Raw genomic sequence first — 17,620 nt, forward strand, 5'->3', positions numbered from 1 at the left:
CAGGAGCAGAGAGAGGAAGAAGGATTGGTCAGACTGAAAAGTCTTGGAGAAAACTATGCCTAAAAAAACATAACATCATTAAAAAGCCTGTTAACCCTGCACGCTGGACTCCTGTGCCGTGGCTGCCAGTGGGAAGCGACTTTCACATTTTCTTACTAAATATTTTTATTTCCCTTTTGACATTAAAAATCACGTACTGCATGCAATTTTCTAAATAAATATCATCAAAATCTAAGTATTATATTATCTGGAATACCAACAATATTTGTTGTTAAAATAAAGATAAATACTGTTCTTAAATATCTGCTTGATTTATGATTTCAAAACAAATTACCAATCAATTTGTAGATCTAAAATTTGACAATAAGTTTTACTGTTAAATTACGTCGACTGAGTTTTTGTTTTTGTTTTTTTACCGTAGAATCAACTTCGGTACTGTTTTTTTTTCATATACATTAAGACACTAAAATATTAAAAAACTAACAAAATTATTTTACGGTAAAAACAAAAAAATAGCAGCTCTATTGCATGAATTTTACCACATAAAAAGAGTGGTATTGTTTCTCCATTCCTTTTTTTATAAACACTCCTTTTACTGTATTGGGGCAGTATAGCTCGATTGGTAGAGTGGCCGTGCCAGCAACTTGAGGGTTCCAGGTTCGAGCCCTGCTTCCGCCATCCTAGTTACTGCCGTTGTGTCCTTGGGCAGGACACTTTACCCACCTGCTCCCAGTGCCACCCACATTGGTTTAAATGTAAGTTAGATATTGGGTTTCACAATGGAAAGCGCTTTGAGTCACTAGAGAAAAGCGCTATATAAATATAATTTACTTCACTTCACTAAAATTGACTGAGCTGCCAGTTATTAAAGTAAAATGCAACGATTTTTTTCGCAACTTATGTAAAAAATACATATTGTTATGGTATCATATATATAGATTTTTATATATATATATATATATATATATATATATATATATATATATATATATATATATATATATATATATATATATATATAGATGTATTTATATATTAGGGTTGTACTGTTTGAAAAGTACAGGGGGTGACGGTGCGTCATCACGTCGTGACATCGCTGGTTTTACTAGCAAAGGAGCATGTTCGGCAGCCCACAATCAACGAGTACCTACAAGCAGACACAGTGTGTAGTCAGAAAAGGGACAACTAACTTATTTTGGCTTTAAAAACTAACAAAAAAAGTTTACATTATACGACACGAAAACACCCCCAAGAAGAGGTCCTTTAAGACATAACATAATATAAAAATGTGTCACACAATTCCAGTTGTTTCTTTGCAGCAGGTCCGAAAAGGAGTAAGGAGAAGCAGAGCTTATTCAATCCTACCCTTTTTCACACCAGAGCAATGTTATCCAATTTCCTTGTTCTCTGTAACAGAACAGTGAACAAACAAATAATAAATAAATAACATACCATAGTAAGCAAACATATATTAAATAAATAAATCATTTTTTTCTCAAGAAAAAAAGAAAAGAAAAAGGCTTCCAATTTTTTCATCATCATTCTAGTTTGTTGCACACAGTGGCTCACTTTCAAAATTGGAAAAGGGTAAGGATGGAAAGGATAATGCAGGTTTTAAGTAGACTAAAAATGTACCATAGTAGCAATATAACATATATATAATATTGACGTATTATATATATAATACAATAGCGTATTTAGAATAATAAGTGATTATTACATTATAACAGAAGTGTAGATAGAACATGTTTAAACAGAAAGTCAGCAGATATTAACAGTAAATGAACAAGTAGAATAATAATACATTTTACAGCTTGTCCCTCATAATTTTGACAAAATAAAATGATAAATGGCACAATACTGCATATGTCAGCAGACTACTTAGGACCCGTTGTTTGTTTACTTACTACTAAAAGACATGTTGTCATGCATGTTCACTATTTTACAAAGTATTTAAGGACAAACTTGGATTAATAAAAATATGTTTATACCCTCAGATTTTTTGTTAAAATAAAGCCAATAATGCTATTTTTTGCGGTCCCCTTTATTTAGAAAATGTATCAAAATACATTTTGGTACCAATACCAGTACTAAAATATTGGCATCTGGACGTGTACCCCGCCTTCCGCCCGATTGTAGCTGAGATAGGCGCCAGCGCCCCCGCGACCCCAAAAGGGAATAAGCGGTAGAAATTGGATGGATATATATATATATACACAGAGATAGAGAGACAGGGATACAGTAGATAGATAGATAGATAGATAGATAGATAGATAGATAGATAGATAGATAGATAGATAGATAGATAGATAGATAGATAGATAGATAGATAGATAGATAGATAGATAGATAGATAGATGGATAGATGGATGGATAGATAGATAGATAGATAGATAGATAGATAGATAGATAGATAGATAGATAGATAGATAGATAGATAGATAGATAGATAGATAGATAGATAGATAGATAGATAGATAGATAGATAGACAGATGGATAGATCCTTATTGGTTCCTTCAGGAAAATTAAAAATTCCAGCAGCAGTGTACAGAGTTGAGATCAATCAATCAATCAATCAATGTATTTTATTTCGGCAATGTTCACATAAAACAAAGAACAACGACAAGAAAAGAAAAAAAAAACACTCATTTGAGCAATGATTGAGCCGAAAGGGTGTAGGTTGAAGCAACGCTTATATAAACCTACCCCATCACAACAAGAACAAGGTTCAAAATATATAAAATCTAAAACATGCTTCACTTATATTACTTTTTTTTTTTAAACAATATATAAGCAACATATATGTAGCACACGTCTCATATACACAGTTTAACATTTAAATCAAACATATACTTTGTACACTTATATATATATATATATATTATATATACACAATTAATTTAAATTCCATATAAAGTGGTAATATATACATTTTAATATAACCTATATGTATAATATATAATATTACTCATTGTTAAAACGGCCTCTGAGGGTATCCATAACTGCAATGTGGCCCTCAATGCCATCCCTGTCCTCGGCTTGTGACCTTGAAGACACACACCTCAGATTTCCATCTTTAAGTCTTATTCTCTCTCTCACTCTCTCACCCACTCTTCCCCCTTCTGTCTCGCTCCTCCCTTTGTTGTTTTCCACGTCTTAAAAATATCCCACCCTGATTGTGTTCGGCACATTGTGTTACCATGGCGATGGCCACGTCGCGCAAAGGAGGCATTATCACAAAGTTTAACATAAATATATATATATATATATATATAAACTAAAAAGAGAAAGACCATCCAGCCAGTCTGTTTAAGCCCCTTGATGCTTTGTCCTATCTTTCTCAATTCCTTCCCTGACTCTTTTTCATCCTTATCATTAGCCACTAAACAACAATATGACTCTGAGAGGACCACGATTACCACTTTTAGTCACACGTTGGGTGACGGCGTGCGAGCGTTCTTCAAAGACCCTTTTCCAAAGTCCTTTGTTTCCTCGGTTCCTAATTACCACTCCTGGTTGACGGACAAGGATAAGAAACGAATCTAAACATGTGTGGGCTGAAAAATGTGGAGATTAAGATAGCTGAAGATGTTTTCTAATGAAGGTCGCACACACACATACACACACACACACACACACACACACACACACACACACACACACACACACACACACAGTGTGGGGATTTCAGACGGAAGCTGTCTTCTCAGCAACCTGATAAACTTTAGGTCTTTGCTAAATCCAGTTGCCACACCAACACCACTTTCCTTCAGCAACAAATCCCTTCAAACAAACTTTTTTTTTAAATGAAAATACATTGCTGAGTTTGGCAGATTTAGCAGATTTCTTCTTTGCACACTGTGTGAGCTTCTGTAAATCTTTGTGTTTGCGTGCGGGGGTGAGCAGGAACTGTTAGTGGTCCATTTTAGAAATGCTGACACCGGCGCTCTGAACGTTCGTGGATGAGGTATAAAATCGGCAAACAGCTTAAAGAAAAAATTGAGTTAGACAGAAAAAAGGGTATAGGCGAGGCAACAGTAGGACAGAAATGGAGTTTGCATGTTCTCCCTCTGCTTATTTGCTCTGGATTTACTCCTGTTGTCTCAATTAGTCTAAAAACATAAACGTTAAATTAACTGAAGACACTAAATCGCCCATCAATGTACCATATTTTTCGGACCATAGGGCGGATTATAAGGCTCACTGGTCTACCCAGGTTTATTTTCATACAAAAGGCACATTAAAGTGGTGATATTAGGATTTTTTTCTACGTATAAAACACTTCCTTGTGGTCTACATAACATGTCATGGTGTTTCTTTGGTCAAAATGTTGCATATATTATGTGTGGAGGGAGCAAAGGTCACTGCCTCTGTCCATGGTGCTGAGGACAGAGCACCATCAGATGGGGGCGTGGCAGTGCTGACGGCGAGACACAGCTGGCAGGTGATTACATTTCACAGGTGGTACGTGTTAATCGAATCATCTGTTGTCTTAAACAGTAAGCGGCCGGGAGCAGGAGGGGAGAGAGGATACGGACGTGGCGGAAAAGTCGCGTCCTGCTGGAGAGAGAACTTACATATTTTATATAAGAGCGGTATAGCTCGGTTGGTAGAGTGGCCGTTCCAGGAATATGAGGGTTCCAGGTTCGATCCCCGCTTCTGCCATTCTAGTTACTGCCGTTGTGTCCTTGGGCAAGACAATCCACCCACCTGCTCCCAGTGCCACCCACACTGGTTTAAATGTAACTTAGATATTGGGTTTCACAATTTAAAGCGCTTTGAGTCACTAGAGAAAAGCGCTGTATAAATGTAATTCAATCATTCACTTTGTTAAAACATATGGTCGTTAAAACCTTGCTGGGCTCTTGTGCCGTGTCTGAAAGTGGGACTGCAAGGAAGCAACTCCCGCATTATGTTTTACAGATCATCTTCAAGTCGCTTTCTGACAGTCGCTTCAGGATGTGCCGTTTTGTGGGCGGTCTTATTACATGGCTCACCTTCGACAGCGTCTTCTCCCCGTCATCTTTGTTGTAGCGGTGTAGCGTGCAAGGACGGGTGTGGAAGAAATGTCGAATGATGTTTTAATGACACGCAGACTTTACTTCAATCAATAACGGAGCAGCGTCTCCTCATCCGTGGCTCACTAGTGCAACAAAGATGTGTCCGGAACCCTCTAATAACTAAAGTTCCGTGGGTGAATAGTGTAAACCCACTACAGTTTTTAGCTAGTCTACCTACAGGTATAAGTAAGAGTAATTTAAGTAAGTAAGAGTTTCCTGGGCATGACCTTAAAGTACATCCGGTAGTGGAGGCTCCTCTATGGGGACACTAAAAGGTTAACCCCTTTACTACTGTTACCCCAGGTGGCCCTTAGCAAAGGCCTAGTACCTGACTGCCCCCTAGCCAGGGATACGGTGAAGACCTCAACAGCGGAATATGGTAGATTTAAGAACTACCACAATGGCTGCGATGGCAGAGAAGGCTGCAGCAGGAAAGGGTCCCCAGTCGTCTTGGACCCTATGCCACTGGTCCCTGACCCGGATCTGTCAAGGATCATGTGGTTAAACTAAGTCACGCACAGGCATCCTCCATAAAGGGATAACCCCTACCAGGAGGATTGTCATACTCGTTCGAGTGACCGCCGATGATGATGATGATAAGTAAAAACTTTACGCTGATAAATGCCGCATAAGAAGGTAGAGGAAAAGAGGAATCTTATGACTACGGCGTCAGACCTGCACACATTTTCAGGACTTATGCAGATCCCAAATACACATCAGCAGGTACCAGAAGGTAAGAAAAGTTGGTTTTGCATGAAATTGTTACAGCTCAGACTCCTGCCACCGCCGCTCATCCATCTGTGCGCTCCAGTGAGAACACCGTGGGCCGCGCCCACGGGCGTTTCCACTCCGCTGCAAGCACACCTCCGCACACCTCCTGCCTTCATAAGCCTGCACAATTTGCAATGTCGGGCCGGAATATACTGTTATGGTTAGGAGGGAGAGATGACGTCTGTTAATAGGTGCCATTTTGCGGTCCTCATTCAGACACCATAATACTCGTATCTTCTTTGAACAAGGTAATGTTGATGCACGGTTCATTTTGTGCACCAGTAAAAAAACATACATTTGTCTTGAATTAAAAAATAACCCAAGCATTTTATTTTTCACTGAAGAAGGGTTTGGTGAACGCGCATATGAAACTGGCGGGGTTCGGTATCTCAAACAATGTTAAGAACCACTGCTCTAATCAGAGGCAAGTGAAAATAATCAGCACCCATGGCAACTAACATACACAAACCCAGGGGTGCAGAAAACAGATCTAAGGGAGTCAAACTAAAACCATACATGATCCAGCCAACGGATCATCTTTGGATTGTCAATATAACGTTCTCCCAATGTGTTGACAGTGGTCTGAATTCCTCTTTAGCTATTAGCCACAAAAATGTTTGTCTCCTAGGTTTTGACCGGGAAAGGGTGGAGTGCCATCTCCGGGTTGGGGAGGAGACCCTGCCCCAATTAGAGGAGTTCAAGTACTTAAGCGTCTTTTTTTACGAGTCAGGGAAGAGTGGATTGTGAAATTGACAGGTGGATCGGTGCGGCGTCTTCAGTAATGCGGACACTGTATCGATCCGTTGTGGTGAAGAAGGAGCTGAGCCGGAAGGCAAAGCTCTCAATTTACCAGTCCATCTACGTTCCCATCCTCATCTATAGTCATGAGCTTTGGGTTATGACCGAAATGACAAGATGACGGGTACAAGCGGCCGAAATGAGTTCCCTACGCCGGGCGGCGGGGCTCTCCCTTAGAGAGAGGGTGAGAAGCTCTGCCATCCGGGAGGAGCTCAAAGTAAAGCCGCTGCTCCTCCACATCAAGAGGACCCAGATGAGGTGGTTCGGGCATCTGGTCAGGATGCCACCCGAAGTGTTTAGGGCACGGGGAAGACCCAGGACACGTTGGAAAGACCATATCTCCCGGCTGGCTTGGGAACGCCTCGAGATTCCCCGGGAAGAGCTGGACAAAGTGGCTGGGGAGAGGGAAGATGGGCTTCCCTGCATAAGCTGCTACCCCCGCGACCAGACCTCGGATAAGCGGAGGAAGATGGATGGATCCTAGGTTTTGAATCGAACTCAGGGGCCGCCACTTGAACACTGCTCTTTTCTGTTTATTATGCCTGCTCACAAGCTTTGTTTGAAACTGAAGTCACGAGCTTGTTTATGACATCATACAAATCTAACCATGCGTCTCATTACTGAACAATCAGCATCATGTGTCTCACTGTTGACTGTAGTCCACCGTCTACGGTCTCCTCCAGCTGTTCTTTGTCATCCTTCAGTCCTCTTCAAACATTTCTGTTTCCTCAAGGGAGATCGCAGCACCGCCAGCTGGCTTCCCGTGTTGGGCCATCGCCACCTTTCCCGCGACCTGTAACCAACGGGAGAACCACATTACTCCTTAAGGGATACATAATTATTAATGTAGGTGCCAACAATGGCCAGAAATAGGCAAATGTAGTCTAGAATTCACAGCAACAAAAGAATATCAGAAATCCCAGGTGACATCAAAAAGCCAAGGTTCCGGCCCATGAATATGCCGACATTGAAGCAATCCCCAGGTGTGAAGGCGACGGCCCCTTCTCCGCACGCTCCAATGGGATCAGAAAAGGTCCCTTGGCAACATAGGTCAAAGCTTTGATCCAATCAGAGGAAAATCCAGGGACGGGGAGGCTTTTATGTTTGCAGGAAATGGTTGGCTATCATTTTATGTTTCAGAGGAGACACACTGAGCTGACGGCAATGAAGGATTTGAATATTTTTAATGCTAACTAACTACATTGATAGCATACATGTACACTTATAAAAAATAGTATATTGCTCTTCCTATCCTACAAAATCCAAAACCAATGAAGTTGGCATGTTGTGGAAATAGTAAATAAAAACAGAATGGAATGATTTGCAAATCCTTTTCAACCTATATTCAATTGAAGAGACTGAAAAGACAAGATACTTAATGTCCAAACTAGAAAACTTGTGTTATTTTTTGCAAATATGAGCTCATTCGGACTTTGATGCCGTTTCCAAAAAGCTGGCACAAAAAAGACTGAGAAAGTTTGGGAATGCGCACCAAACACTTATTGGAACAAAATTGGGAACAAGTGTGTGCAATGATTGGGTATAAAAACAGCTTCCATAAAATGCTCAGTCAGTCATAAACAAGGACCACCACTTTGTGAACAAATGTCTGAGCAAATTGTCCAACAGTTTAAGAACAACATTTCTCAGCAAGCTATTGCAAGGAATTTAGGGATTTCAGCATCTACGGTCCGTAATATCATCAAGAGGTTCAGAGGATCTGAAGAAATCACTGCACGTAAGCAATGATATTACAGACCTTCAATCCCTCATTAAAAAGCGTCATCGGTGTGTAAAGAATATCACCACATGTGCTCAGGAACACTTTAGAAAACCACTGTCTGTAATTACAGTTCGTCGCTACATCTGTAAGTGCAAGTTAAAACTCTACTATGCAAAGCGAAAGCCATTTATCAAGAACACCCAGAAACGCCACCGGCTTCGCTAGGCCCGAGCTCATCTAAGATGGGCTGATACAAAGTGAAAAAGTGTTTCAAATTGTTTCTGGAAACTGTGGACGTCGGGTCCTCCGGACCAAAGAGGAAAATAATCATGCGGATTGTTATTGGTTCAAAGTTCAAAAGCCAGCATTTGTGATGGTATGGGGGTGTATTAGTGCCCAAGGCATGGGTAACTTACACATCTGTGAAGGCACCATTAATGCTGAAAGGCATATACAGGTTTTGGAGCAACATATGTTGCCATCAGTACATCGTTATCATGGACGCCCCTGCTTATTTCAGCAAGACAACGCCAAGCCTCCTTTTAAATTCTAACTTAATGATTAATTGCCCAAAAAATATTAGGTTTCTCAGTTACAACATTAAATATCTTGTCTTTGCAGTCTACTCAATTGAATATAAGTTCAAAAGGATTTGTAAATCATTGTATTCTGTTTTTATTTACTATTTACTGCGTTTGCGAGCGGCAACAATCATCAAGAAAGAAAGAGCAGTTACCATGGAAACCGGAGTAAAAACATGACATAGACAACCCAACCCTCCTTTGGAAAAGACTAGATCTTGGGAAGAAGGAGATTTTGCGGGTAGCCGGAGTCTCTCTTACCCTACTTGTGCTTTTAAACAATCACACAACAAAATACATTTAAAGATGGCGAATCTAAAAATTGAAAATTTGGTGAGCGATATTAGAGATTAAATGAACACACGTCAGAGAAAAAGTTATTGTGCCTCCAGCAACCAAGTACAACAAAGGCGTCCAAAATACGGCCTGTAGGCCAAGTGTGGCCCGCCGATGTCTTCAAAGTGGCCAGCGAGACACCATGAGTTGGATTATGAATCTTGACCACATTAAGATTGCATTCATTTAAAAAGGGTGCAAATTTTGATGATATTGTGTCGACATTTAGTGTACTTGACTTGGACTTAGACAAACTTAAATTATCCACAAAGAAAACTGTTCCACACAGTAGTTAAGTTACAAAGGATGCAAAGGATCATTCACACAAGGGCACAAAAAGAGGGAGAAAACAAAAGTCGTTTTTCCCAGTCAAAAATCTTTAGTTGAGAACTGCAAAAGTCAACCTCAGATTTTATCTGTATGACCCAATGCAAACAATCTTCTCAAGGTCATGGTACTAAAAAAAAAAAAAAGAAAAAAAAAAGAAATACATTTAAAAAATTCCGATCGACACAAAATGTCAACAGACATGCTCACTGAATGTTGAAAGGTTATGTTATTAGTTAATATATATATATATATATATATATATATATATATATATATATATATATATATATATATATATATATATATATATATATATCCATCCATCCATTTTCTACCGCTTTCTCCCTCACGGGGTCGCGGGGGGCGCTGGCGCCTATATATATATATATATATATATATATATATATATATATATATAAGTAAAAGTATGTAAGGGACAAGCGGTAGAAAATGGATGGATATATATACATGGGACAAGCGGTAGAAAATGGTATATATTATATATGTGTATATATATATATATTCTATATATACGATTGTAGCTGAGATAGGCGCCAGCGCCCCCCGCGACCCCAAAAGGGAATAAGCGGGAGGAAATGGATGGATGGATATATTATATATAATATAAAATAAATACAGACTATTTTACACACACATATATATATATATATGGGTGTGAGTTTTCCTTGCCCTTATGTGGGCCTACCGAGGATGTCGTAGTGGTTTGTGTTGTGGTTTGTGCAGCCCTTTGAGACACTAGTGATTTAGGGCTATATAAATGAACATTGATTGATTGATTGATATATATATATATATATATATATATATATAAAATGGTATATATATAATATAAAATAAATACAGAATATATATATATATATGTATATATATATATATATATATACATATATATACATATATATATATCTAATAATAATAATAATAATGTTCTATATGATATTAATTTAGAAATAATATCAAGGATATTATACTAAACTTTGCCATAAAAAACATCCAAATTAAACCCATTTTCACCCATTACATTTATATATATATATGTATATATATATATATATATATATATATATATATAAATATATATATATATATATATATATATATATATATAATATAAAATTAATACAAACTATATATCTATATAATATAAAATAAATACAGAATATATATATATATATATATATATATATATATATATATAATATAAAATAAATACAGAATATTTATATATATATATATATATATATATATATATATATATATATATATATATATATATAAAATAATAATCTTATATATGATATTGATTTAGAAATAATATCAAAGATGTTATAATAAACTTTGCCATAAAAAACATCCAAATTAAACCCATTTTTCCCATCACAAAGCATGATGGGTAAAATGCTAAACACCCTCCACACAATCCATGTTTGGTGCATTTTAGCTGCTTGATATTGTCAGGATCCACTACTTGGGTCATGGCATGTTTTATGTTTGGTAGTTTTTTTGTGTTAGTCTGTTTCCTGGTTGCACCCTCTTTCCTTGTTTACTTTTGGTTTCCATGGGCACCGATTCTCCTCACCTGTTTTAGTTTTGCAATTAGTGTTCCCACCTGGTGTTTTGGTTAATCACTCTCCTTTATAGTTTCCCGTCACCCGGCAATAGTTCCTGAGTCAATGTTTGCTGTAAGCAACAGTTATGTTCTCCCGGTTTTCCTCCTTGCTGTAGTTGTTTTTGTAAAGTCTAGTTTTCCTCGTTTTTTTACCCTTGGTGACATTTTGGTTTTGTTCAGCTCCACGCTTGCTAGCGTCCTCAGTTTGTATTTTTGATTCTGCCTTAATTTATTAAAATACTTCATCCTACCTTCAAGCTACTCTTGCTTGTCTTCTGTATTGGAAGTAACGCTACCAGCGCAGCCAGCCATGCGCCTCCGAAGACATAACAGATATTTCTGATTGGTTTCAAATCTTTAATGAGATCGTCATGAATTGATTAACGTGGACCGCCACTTAAACAAGTTGAAAAACTTATTGGGGTGTTACCATTTAGTGGTCAATTGTACGGAATATGTACTCTACTGTGCAATCTACTAATAAGATAATAAGATTCAATCAATTCAAACAATCAATCAAAGTCACGAAAGTAAACAAAGCAGAAGTCAAACTTTTACAGTTAAAAAATAACTTCAAATGATTTATTAACTCAACTTCTTCATATCAATATTTCAATTTGAAAATCAATACCAGAACCTAAAGACCTGGTATCGGTGGTTGTCGATATTTTAGTATCGATCCCTGTATATTACATATATGTTATATTTTATATTCAGTGACGTGCGGGTGAGGTTCATGGCTGGTGAGGCACTGACTTCATCATAGTCAGATTTATAACCATATGAACCCTAAATAGTATCTTATTCACCATTTGATTGGCAGCAGTTAACGGGTTATGTTTAAAAGCTCATACCAGCATTCTTCCCTGCTTGGCACTCAGCATCAAGGGTTGGAATTGGGGGTTAAATCACCAAAAATGATTTCCGGCTGCTGCTGCTCACTGCTCCCCTCACTTCCAGGGGGTGAACAAGGGAATGGGTCAAATGCAGAGGACAAATATCACCACACCTAGTGTGTGTGTGACAATCATTGGTACTTTAACTTAATGTAGCAGGTACTTTGGCTAGTATAGTATAGTATAAATAAATTACACTTATTATTATCATTATTAACGATAATACTGCTAACATTAACAATATTAAATAATCACATGTATGTACAAAATAACAAACACGACAGTACACAGTGTTGTCACTATGACAGGTGTAACCGCGCTCCAGCGGCAGTGTTCATTCATTGTCTTTACTGTAACATAAAAGATGCAGATGGCCTTAAAAGGCCTACTGAAATGAGATTTTCTTATTTAAACGGGGATAGCAGGTCCATTCTATGTGTCATACTTGATCATTTTGCGATATTGCCATATTTTTTCTGAAAGGATTTAGTAGAAAACATCCACGATAAATTTTGCAACTTTCGGTGCTAAGAGAAAAGCTCTGCCTCTATTGGAAGTCGCAGACGATGACGTCACATGTTTGATGGCTCCTCACATATTCACATTGTTTTTAATGGGAGCCTCCAACAAAAAGTGCTATTCGGAACGAGAAAACGACAATTTCCCCATTAATTTGAGCGAGGATGAAAGATTTGTGTTTGAGGACATTGATAGCGACGGATAAGAAAAAAAAAAAAAAAGTAAAAAAAAAAAAACGCGATTGCATTGGGACGGATTACGATGTTTTTAGACACATTTACTAGGATAATTCTGGGAAATCCCTTACCTTTCTATTGTGTTGCTAGTGTTTTAGTGAGTTTAATAGTACCTGATAGTCGGAAGGGTGTATCCACGGGTGTCTTGACTCAGGGGTGTCGACGGCAGCTACAGACGGCACAAGCTCAGCTTTTCTCCGGTAAGAAGCGACTTTTTAACCACAATTTTCTCACCGAAACCTGCTGGTTGACATGTGGTCGGGAACCATGTTCTCTTGACCGCGCTCTGATCCATAGGAAAGTTTCACCTCCAGGAATTTTAAACAAGGAATCACCGTGTGTTTGTGTGGCTAGGCTAAAGCTTCCCAACTCCATCTTTCTACTGTGACTCCTCCAATATTAATTGAACAAATTGCAAAAGATTCAGCGACACAGATGTCCAAAAAACTGTATAATTATGCCGTTAAAGCAGACGACATTTAGCTGTGTGCGTGCGCAGCGCTCATACTTCCTTAAAACCCGTGACGTCTTGCGTACACGTCATCATAACACGACATTTCGAAGACAAAACTCCTGGGAAATTTTAAATTTAGTAAACTAAAAAGGCCGTATTGGCATGTGTTGCAATGTTAATATGTCATCATTGATATATAAACTATTAGACTGCGTGGTGTGTAGAAGTGGGTTTCAGTAGGCCCTTAAAACGCCACAATACTCAGTCACCATATTTAAGTACCCAAAATAAAGACTTGACATAAATATAAATTTAATCAGATCAGAAACATTGGATGAAAGGGGATTAAAACCCGATGCTAACTGCCCATTGAAAATACATGGGTACGGCTAGTAGCTACTATTAGCAAACAGATAGACTTACCAACTATGCGTAATATCTCGACATCGACACACTCTTTCGTCGCAACTCGGCCCTGATGGTCGGCACCTATACGTTTACAATTAGTTGTAAAATGTTGGACGGTTGTTTTTACGATATGCAGGCAAACGACAACTTTAAAACATACCGGCTTCGCATGTCCCCAGGCCAAGCCGAGTAGTGCAAGAATGATCTCTGGGATCACTAGCGCCCTCTACCACCAGGAGGCCGGAGAACAGGTGCCTCACATTGTACGTGTTTTGCAGCAGTTTTATGATTGCCGATCACAAGAAATACGTTACACACATACAGTTGTTGACAAAATACACTGTACATTATATACTTCAGCTAACTAAACTATGGAAATGTATAATATAATTCATATAGCAATACGGTCTCACCGCACAGCAGGCCAGCAGTTAGCCGAGTCATTGGGCAATCCATGGGGAGGCTCAACTGGCTGTGACTCACCGCAAGTAATTCTCAGTATTTCAACGGTTAATGTGAAAATTAAGCGATTTTAAATAAAAAAATATTTAAAACTGGTGAAGTTAAATGGAAAATAACTTTATAGGACCGCCCCTGACTGCACGTCACTGTTTATATTGCTACTATGGTACATTTTTAGTCTACTTTATACTTTTTGTTTTTCGTCCTCTTTTTGTGCTCTTGTGTGCATTATCCTTTCCATTCTTACCCTTTCCATCCTTTTTAACTGAGGTATTGTGTGGAACAATTTCCTTAAAGTTTATCTAAGTCTTTTGTGGTGCATTGGTACTGTACCTGGGTCTTCAGTGGGGATGGAACCACCTCTTAACGCCAACACTATCATGTTGTAATTAAATAATGAAATTAAATGAATTATATTTATATAGCGCTTTTTCTCGAGTGACTCAAAGCGCTTTACATAGTGAAACCCAATATCTAAGTTACATTTAAACCAATGTGGGTGGCACTGGGAGCAGGTGGGTAAAGTGCCTTGCCCAAGGACACAACGGCAGTGACTAGGAAGGCGGGAAGCGGGAATCGAACCTGCAACCCTCAATTTGCTGGCAGAGCCACTCTACCAATCGAGCTATGCCGCCCCAGCCACAAAAAGGTAATCACAAGGCAATAGGTATGTTGCATAGTATGAATGGATGAATATCACTATCACCAAAATAGGAACATCTTTAACCATTCCTTCCGTATATATATCGTCTCTAAACCGCTTTAAATATTAACATTGCAAAATCATCATCATACATCAACGTTTGTCACGTACAATACAACGTCTGCATTACTGAAGACGCCGCACCGATCCGCCTGTCGATCTCATGATCCACTCTTCCCTCACTCTCGAACAAGACTCTGAGGTACTCGAACTCCTCCACTTGGGGCAGGGTCTCCTCCCCAACCCGGAGATGGCATTCCACCCTTTTCTGTGTGAGAACCATGACTCGGACTTGGAGGTGCTGATTCTCATCCCAGTCGATTCACACTCGGCTGCGAACTGATCTAGTGAGAGCTGAAGATCCTGGCCAGATGAAGCCATCAGGACCACATCATCTGCAAAAAGCAGAAACCTAATCCTGCAGCCACCAAACCGGATCCCCTCAATGCCTGGACTGCACCTAGAAATTATGTCCATAAAAGTTATGAACAGAATCGGTGACAAAGGACAGCCTTGGCGGAGTCCAACCCTCACTGGAAATGTGTCCGACTTACTGCTAGCAATGCGGACCAAGCTCTGACACTGATCATACAGGGAGCGGACCGGCACAATGAGAAAGTCCAATACCCCATACTCTCTGACCACTCCCCACAAGACTTCCCGAGGGATACGGTCAAATGCCTTCTCCAAGTCCACAAAGCACATGTAGACTGGTCGGGCAAACTACCATGCACCCTGAAGGACCCTGCCGAGAATATAGAGCTGGTCCACAGTTCCACGACCAGGACGAAAACCACACTGTTGCACCTGAATCCGAGGTTCGACTATCCAGCGTAGCCTCCTCTCCAGTACACCTGAATAAACCTTACCGGGAAGGCTGAGGAGTGTGATCCACGATAGTTGGAACCCACCCTCTGTTTCCCCTTCTTAAAGAGAGGAACCACCACCCCGGTCTGCCAATTCAGAGGTACCGCCCCCGATGTCCACGCGATGCTGCAGAGTCTTGTCAACCAAGACAGCCCCACAGCACTCCCGTCCAAAGGCAAAACATAGTAACTCACTCCTAGCTGATTTTGAGAAAACAAAAGAAAACCAATCTATCTTGATTGCTGTCTTACAAATATCTACAAAGTCATCAAACGTATAGATGTTTTCTTGAGCTTTCATTTTCTTGCCGACTGAGCCATGGATTGAATCTGCTCTCATGAACGTGTGCCCTTTTTCCAGATATTTTTTTTCACAATCTCGCGTGGGCCCCATTCTGCATTTGCACATTGGGCAAGAGCCGTGTACAGTGTCCAGTTTTTATTTTGACCTCCACAGTTATCTGCCCAAAAGAGTATGCAAGGGAAAGAATCAAGAACAATACATTTAATGAAGGTGCTTCCACATATCCCCTTGTGCCATAATATCACATAATCAGGTCGACCGTCTGCCCCAATTCGTGCAAATGTCTCATTAAAGACAATGAGGCGACTGACAAAGAAGCTCCGATTGGTCCCTTGAGATACTAGGTTTTTCTGTTGCATCCACGCGGTTATGTGGTAGTTGCTAGGTCCTGCCATGCGCGTAACAGCTTACTTACGGAACAAATTACAATATCGCATACACTAATGTAAAGCATATCACCTAGGAACTCCAAAATTATTATCAGCTCAGTTTGAACCAAAATTGAGTTACTGGGTTTTGCCTTTGGACGGGAGAGCATCCAGAGCCATAAGGATCTCATCCACCCCTGGGGCCTTAACACCGAGGAGCTTTTTAAACTACCTCAGCAACCTCAGCCCCAGAAATAGGAGAGCCCGCCACAGATTCCCCAGGCACTGCTTCCTCATAGGAAACCGTGTTGTTGGGATTGAGGTGGTCTTCGAAGACCTTCCTCATATGAAGAAGTATCATAAAAAGGAAGTGGATGATCAACAATCGCTTTATTGAGAAAAAATGTTTTAAAGTCAAACGGTAAACACACCAAAACAGCATTGGTAATAAAACTGGCTGTTCTTTTAACAAGCAGCTGTCCTTTGCAACTCACACACACACACACACACACTGGTTATCATTTGAAATGGGGACCAAGTTGTTGTTCACGACTTGCGGGGACCACCCTTTCTACAGGTTGTGGAGGCATATAAAAAATAAGGAGACATGGCCACTGCCCAGTTAGCTCATACACGTCTTTAAATCTATGGATTGATAAAGTAATGTGCTGATCAGTCTTATATATATATATATATATATATATATATATATATATATATATATATATATATATATATATATATATATATCCATCCATCCATCCATTTTCTACCGCTTATTCCCTTTCGGGGTCGCGGGGGGCGCTGGCGCCTATCTCAGTTACAATCGGGCGGAAGGCAGGGTACACCCTGGACAAGTCGCCACCTCATCGCAGGGCCAACACAGATAGACAGACAACATTCACACTCACATTCACACACTAGGGCCAATTTAGTGTTGCCAATCAACCTATCCCCAGGTGCATGTCTTTGGAAGTGGGAGGAAGCCGGAGTACCCGGAGGGAACCCACGCATTCACGGGGAGAACATGCAAACTCCACATATATATATATATATATATATATATATATATATATATATATATATATATATATATATATATATATATATATATAAAGTTTTGATTGATTGATTGATTGATTGATTGATTGATACTTTTATTAGTGGATTGCAC

General features: G+C 39.3%; 1 long non-coding RNA gene across 1 annotated transcript in view; it reads right to left on the reverse strand.

Moving 5' to 3' along the window:
* LOC133538591 (uncharacterized) overlaps positions 1-17,620 on the reverse strand; it is a 113,164-nt gene that overhangs the window by 17,204 nt on the left and 78,340 nt on the right. The window contains exon 2 of the long non-coding RNA XR_009803047.1: positions 7,278-7,423. This is a non-coding gene — a long non-coding RNA (uncharacterized LOC133538591). The remainder of the gene's footprint in view (positions 1-7,277; positions 7,424-17,620) is intronic.

Source organism: Nerophis ophidion, linkage group LG20 (assembly GCF_033978795.1).
Source record: "Nerophis ophidion isolate RoL-2023_Sa linkage group LG20, RoL_Noph_v1.0, whole genome shotgun sequence".
In the NCBI taxonomy this organism is placed as follows: domain Eukaryota; kingdom Metazoa; phylum Chordata; class Actinopteri; order Syngnathiformes; family Syngnathidae; genus Nerophis; species Nerophis ophidion.